Source organism: Ammospiza nelsoni, chromosome 3 (assembly GCF_027579445.1).
Source record: "Ammospiza nelsoni isolate bAmmNel1 chromosome 3, bAmmNel1.pri, whole genome shotgun sequence".
Classification (NCBI taxonomy): Eukaryota; Metazoa; Chordata; class Aves; order Passeriformes; family Passerellidae; genus Ammospiza; species Ammospiza nelsoni.
The window spans coordinates 7,018,040-7,024,039 of NC_080635.1; the positions used below are offsets into that span (position 1 = coordinate 7,018,040).

Sequence of the window (6,000 nt, forward strand, 5' to 3'; positions counted from 1 at the left end):
GGTTCCTTAGTGCTCAGTGTTTGTTTGGCAGGGCCAGACACAGATTCACCTCACACACAGGCTGCCTGTCAGAAAGCTCAGCTCCTACACAACACCCCCAGGAGCATCAGCAAGGAGCACAAGTTTCTTAGTAACCTGGAGCCTCAGCTTTACATGAGGCACTAATCAGGAGCTACATGCTGTCTTATGACTGTTTATTAACCAGATGAAATTTATTAGCAGTGCTTCTCTCTGCTGATGAAGAGGTTTGCATAGCAAGTGAAACACCTGTCTCCTTTTAGGAGAGCCACTTGTGGGCTTTTCCTTATGCTGGCTTGTGATTAAAAGCAAAACTACTTGAATGGGCAAAAACACAGAGAAAAAATGTGGGGACTAGAAATGCTTGGCCTCTTTTCACCTACTGCTATGCAGAAAAGCAGGAGATGCAGTGACAGAGTGCAGAAAGGAAAGGAACAGCTCTTCTTTCTAGACACCAAAGGGAGAAGGTGCATTGCCCTAAATACGGCAGAACAGCCTTAAATTCAGGATTTCAGGAAGTTATAAATGCAACTAGTAGGAAAATTCCTTTTAGCATTTATTAAGTCAGCTTAACAAAGCAAGTAATGAATCACTTTTCTGATACCCAGCCACTTGTCCAAAAGCAAAACCATACCTCTGTTGCATTGTCAGCAGTTGTACCTACCAGAACTCTACAGAAGCTTACCCAAGTTCCTGTGTCTCAGGAAATAGGAGAGGAAGCTGAAGAAGGCACGTGATTTGGACACAGTCACTGAAATCTGAATCATACATTCACAGCCCAACCAGCACACCCTGACATCAGAGAGTTTGCTTTGAAGATCTGTGAGATATTCTTGCTTCTCACTAAAAGAACTGAAATTCGCTGTGGAGGAAGGAAAGAGGGAGGTGTAGGAGACCCCTCCTTTCTGTCACAGCCTCCTCAACACATCTGCACCTTCAAGAAATTTTAGAACATCAACTCAATCCACCCAAAAAGTGAAACATTTTTCAGACATCTGCTCCTCCCCTGGCTTCTCTTGCTTTTTCATATCATTTTGTTCCTCCTTTGGTGATAAGAGTGGCACATTATGGGAAACAGAAGCAGGGCTAACCCTCACACCAGGCCTGTCAGCTTCATTGTAATCCTGTTCTTACTGAGTGAGCTGCTTAACACTTGTGTGCTTATTTCTTACAGAGACCAAGATCTCCTCTCTGGATGCTTAACACACTTTATTTAATTATTCTATCTTTAAATATTTATTACAGTAATAAATGATATCTAAATATTTATATTATTATATTATTTAAATAATTATTTAATAAATAAATTTATTATTTATAAGTAATTTGCTCACTCTTTTGACTGAGCACCTGAGGGCTCACAATTTGCAGCTGGGACACAGGACTCTGCTCCAGTTCTAGGATGTAGGTCTTTAAAGAAGTCAGATCCACAGTCATTCAATCATGACATACTTCTGGATGAGGAACAGGATAAGTTATTCATGCCACAGGATCTGTGACCTACAGGATTTAAATAACTCTCAAAACCTTCTCCTCATGCCAGACACCAGGGAGGAAATAAATAAAGCTTTATTCACTGATAGTTTGGGACCCAATCAAAATACTGAAGAACTTTTTCTCACATTATTTACAAAATCATTTTTGCTACATAAAGAGAGCAATTCTGCAGAGGACTCTGAAGGGACAGCCAGTCAGCCTACTTTTAATACCCTACTTATGCCCAATGGAGGAGTTAAACCAACAGCAAAACCTCTGTGCCAATTACTAACCTTCACAGTTACATGGGAAGAAATAAACTCAGGTTGAAATACAGCCAGTTTTAAGGACATTTTTTCCCAGGCTCCCCCAACAAGGATACAGAAGTGCCATCATACTTCTGCTCAGCAAGCAGATTCAGTGCTGAACACAGCTTCAGTGTCCCTTGTTTGCACAGCCATGGTCCCAGTGAGGATTTACACAAACACAGCCCAAGGGATCCAAGACTTTAGAGGTCTTCTGCCTTGGATTGATCGAAACTGTCCTGCAAGAGGTTGTCTTACCACTCTCCAACTCTCATCAGCACCAGGTGCTCATCACCTGAGTCACAAAGCCACACTGTTCTCTGGTCTCATTTCACTGCTAAAACTAAGGAAAAGGGCCTTGTGGAAATTGTTTCTGCCTGCCAAAAGGGTGCTGCACACACCACAATGGAAAGCAAGGGAGCTTCTTTCCCACTGTGCTCATGACAGCAAATATGCCTGTGCATACTGACTGTTTTTCTAGGCTGAGCTGGAAAAGGGAGGAGGACAGCTCAGGAATGGAAAACACTGAGATAAATATAAGCTGTATCTGTATTCACAGAAAGCTTGAGAGCATGATCTGCCAAATACATTGAACAAAATTCCAGGCCATTATCAAAGTGAAGCACTAAGTTGTATCAGGCAAGGCTCTCCTCTCTGCCTCTCAAACCAGCAGGTCCCATTCAAAAAAATCATACAGTGCATAAGAGCAAAATTACCCAACTCACAAAACTCTGTGGAAAAAATGAAAGAGGACAAAAAGTAGGCCAGTAGTAAGTGCTTCTTACAAGAGCTGAGGTGGGAATACAATTACTCCTGCTTTACAGCAGTCTTGTGAACTCTGAAGGGAAGCAGGAGTCACCAATTCTCTTTCCAGATGTCCTTCTTTCCTCAACTGCAAAAAACCAGCTTCATGGATTTTAATTAAACTGGGCCAGTTCACTAACATTAAGATCTAGCCTCAGGTTGCCTTTTATTTTCATGCTGCAAACAATCTAAACCCTTTGCTTTGCATTTCATCCATCACAAATAATACCTGTACAATATACAGAACAGAATAGCTGCTGTAGCCTGGCAGAATACTTAATTATCCACTTGAGAGTTTAAATTTCTTCTTATCCATATTGTTCTCTTTGATGGCAATTAGATTAAGAAAAATGTATTTTCTTTGCTATATTTAGATCAAGAGAAAGCTTTGAGATGATACTGACAGCCTGATGTTCTCCTAAGTTTTGGCTGCAGAAAGCAGTGCTGTTGATAAATATGAAGAGAAGGAAATAAACTTAAGAAATCAGAAGTGGTGAGGCCAAAATTAGGAGGAAATATTTCCATGCTCTTGCTAATAAATATAGTCAGAATGGGCATGCTGCTAAAATGCCAGGGGACTTGGAACACACCATCTCAGCATGCAAACACCGCTCACTTTCCGCCCCAGAACACAAAAATAACAAACCACAAGATGCTGTGGGAAGCAGCAAAGATCCGTAGCTTTCTTTCTACATTGTGGCTGAACCAGCACTCCTTTCTCTTGTCCCACAAGAAAGGCACAAGATGTAGTTCCCAAAGGGCGATTCTGGTGGCAGAGCTGAAATCAGACCCTGCCCGGGAGGGTCAGGAGGGTTATTCTGCCAGCACTGAGCCCAAATACTCCGTGTCACAGCATGAAGGCACCACAGCCCCACACAATAAAACCTCAAATCTCACACTTCTAGTGCGGGAGCAGCAATTCGCATCCGTCCCAGTTCTGCCGAGGGCATCAGAGCCAGCACAGGGGCTGGAGGTGACACTTTGGGGACACGCAAGGACACCTGTGTCGGGCTGAGCTCCTGTGTCCTGCCCGAGTGGCCGCTTTCCCCTGTGCCCCCCACACAGGGACACAGCGGGGCTGGGCCGCTGCCCTGCGCATCCAAGGCGCACATCCAGGGACACCGACAACATCTAAAAAAATTGAAAAAAAAAAACACCCAAAAACAAACAAGCGCCAAGAGAAGCCCCAGCCCAGCAGGCAGAGGCTTTGCAGGAGGCCAGGGGAGCTCCTGCTCCCATGCGATGCTCTCCCTGCCCGGCTGCCCCTCCGAACGCTTGAAGAACTCTGCCCGGAGTTCTCTGCCTCCGGGCGCTTCCACATGAAAGCCGTGACACGCCGCCACCGCCCAGCAGAAATAGGTGTACAGGTAGCTTAACACACGTACATACAGCAACTCACGTGGAAATATGTAATTTTTTATATGTAATATGCGTATATACGTGAACATGCATTTATATGTATATACACACAAAGACAGAAACAGGCAGCTCCGGGAGCGCGGCGACCCCGAGACCCCGCAGGAACGCCGGGCCCGTCCCGTCCCTTCCCATCTATAACCCGCAACATCCCGATCCCAATTCCCATCCCATTCCCCATCCCGGTCCCGATCCCAGTCCCGCGCCCCGGCCCCGCTGTTTACCTGCTCCCGGCACCGCACGCGCCCCCCGCCGCTCCCATTGGCTCCCGCCCCAGCGCCGGCCGGGAGGGACGGCCGCGCCCGCCCATTCGCCGTCACAGCCGTCGCTCAGCGGCTATCCCCGCCTACAGAACGCTCTCTTCCAATAGGAGAGAAGAACGAGAAGAGGCTCGGCCAATAGGAAGGCGGGTGTCACCGCCCGCCCGGTGCTCGGCGGCGGCCTGTGAGGCGGTGGCGCCGCCATGGCGGGGCAGGTGCGGGCTGTGCCCCAGCCTCGGGGCAGGCGGAGTCCGGGAATGGCTGGAGCTGGAAGGGGCCGTGAAGGTCATCCAGTGCCAACCTCTTGCATGGCTTGGAGCCTCCCACCAAACCATGTTGCTCAAGGCCCTGTCCAACATGTCCCTGGACACTTCAGGGATGGGGCATCCACAGCTGCTCTGGGCAGCCTGTGCCAGCGCGTCACCACCCTCACAGGACGGAACTTGCTCCTAATATTTAATTTATTATCGAAACCTACTCTCTTCCAGTCTGAATCCATCCCCCCTTGTCTTGTCACTAAATCCCCTTGTAAAAAATCAATTTCTGTCGTTCTTGTAGACCCCTTTCAAGTATTGGAAGGCTTAAATGCACATCAACTTATCCCTTCAGTAAATAAAATTATATGCAAGCATGTAGATCCTGATGGAAATAAAAGGAGTAATAAATAATAAGAGAGAAGTGTGGAGGAGTAAACAGAGAAACCAGAGGAAAAGGCCAAAGAATAGTTCTGCTGGAATTGTCTGACCCTGCTCAGTAGAGAGATCAGGGGGGTGAATAAGGAAAATTGCAATTTCGCCCTGTTTGCAATGGGTGTGGGAAGTTTGTATTTTCAGACTGTAAGCGTTTTTGTTTAAAATCAAAAATTAAAAGAAAAAAAAAAGGCACGGTAGTAAGCAAGATAATCCAGTAGATAGATGAAATTGCTTCTTCAGTCAGAAGCAAACCACTCCTGCCTCTGTTCCCATTGCTTCATCAAGCAGCAGCCAAGTGAAATTAAGATTCTGGCAGCTCTGTAGTACTTGCTCATCATCTGTGGGGGCAGAGACACGAGCTGGAGTCATGGCAATTTCCCTCTGCTGCTGTTGTCATTTCAGGAAGAACACAGGCAAATTCACACTCCTCTCTGCTCCATGCCACCCAAGATAATTCTGTGTACAGAAGGAATGAAGAGTAAGGTGGTAATGAAGGAGAGACAAAGTACAAACACGTGAACTACCCCACTGTAAATCACTGGATAAAATGGAATCTTTTGCAGATCCCAAATCTTAAGTTAGCCATCACATTCTTTTCCCCCAAGTCCCTGCACAACATCAGTGACATCCTTGTGTCCATAATTCTTATTTTGAACCCTGCACACAGAACTAAGTTACATGGAAAATTCTTCAGAGCCCCAGAGAGCTGCCTATTTATTTTTTTACCTCTGCCAAGGTAAAGTCAGTCTGGGAAAATTGATAAATTCTGTGTTTGGCTGTGTTCTTCACTAGCCAAGAGCTCTTCACTATCAGAGCTCTTTCTAACAGGTTTCCCTCAAAGGCTGTGTTAACCTCTGGTCTTTGTGCTGAACCCTTGAGCTCCTTTTCACTGGACACTTGAACCAGCTGGAGATTTTTTTAATGGGAGTCTTTCTGATGGATTGAATCCTTCACACATGTGAAGGATGCTGCTTTGTTAAGTTTAACATTAGGGGAAGGAATAATTTTGGCTGCACTCAGATTTTCCTC

At 45.9% G+C, this 6,000-nt stretch overlaps 1 protein-coding gene across 4 annotated transcripts in view; it reads right to left on the reverse strand.

Moving 5' to 3' along the window:
- The window catches only part of PSEN2 (presenilin 2), a 19,177-nt gene extending 13,383 nt beyond the window's left edge, over nt 1-5,794 (reverse strand). For 2 of the 4 annotated variants that reach the window (XM_059468245.1, XM_059468249.1), the window contains exon 1: nt 4,244-4,298. The gene's annotated coding sequence lies outside the window, so the exon portion shown is untranslated. Of the gene's footprint in view, nt 1-703; nt 865-4,243; nt 4,299-5,697 lie in introns of those variants that run through there. The other 2 variants (XM_059468247.1, XM_059468246.1) reach the window with 2 other exon arrangements.
- Nucleotides 5,795-6,000: the final 206 nt, after the last annotated feature.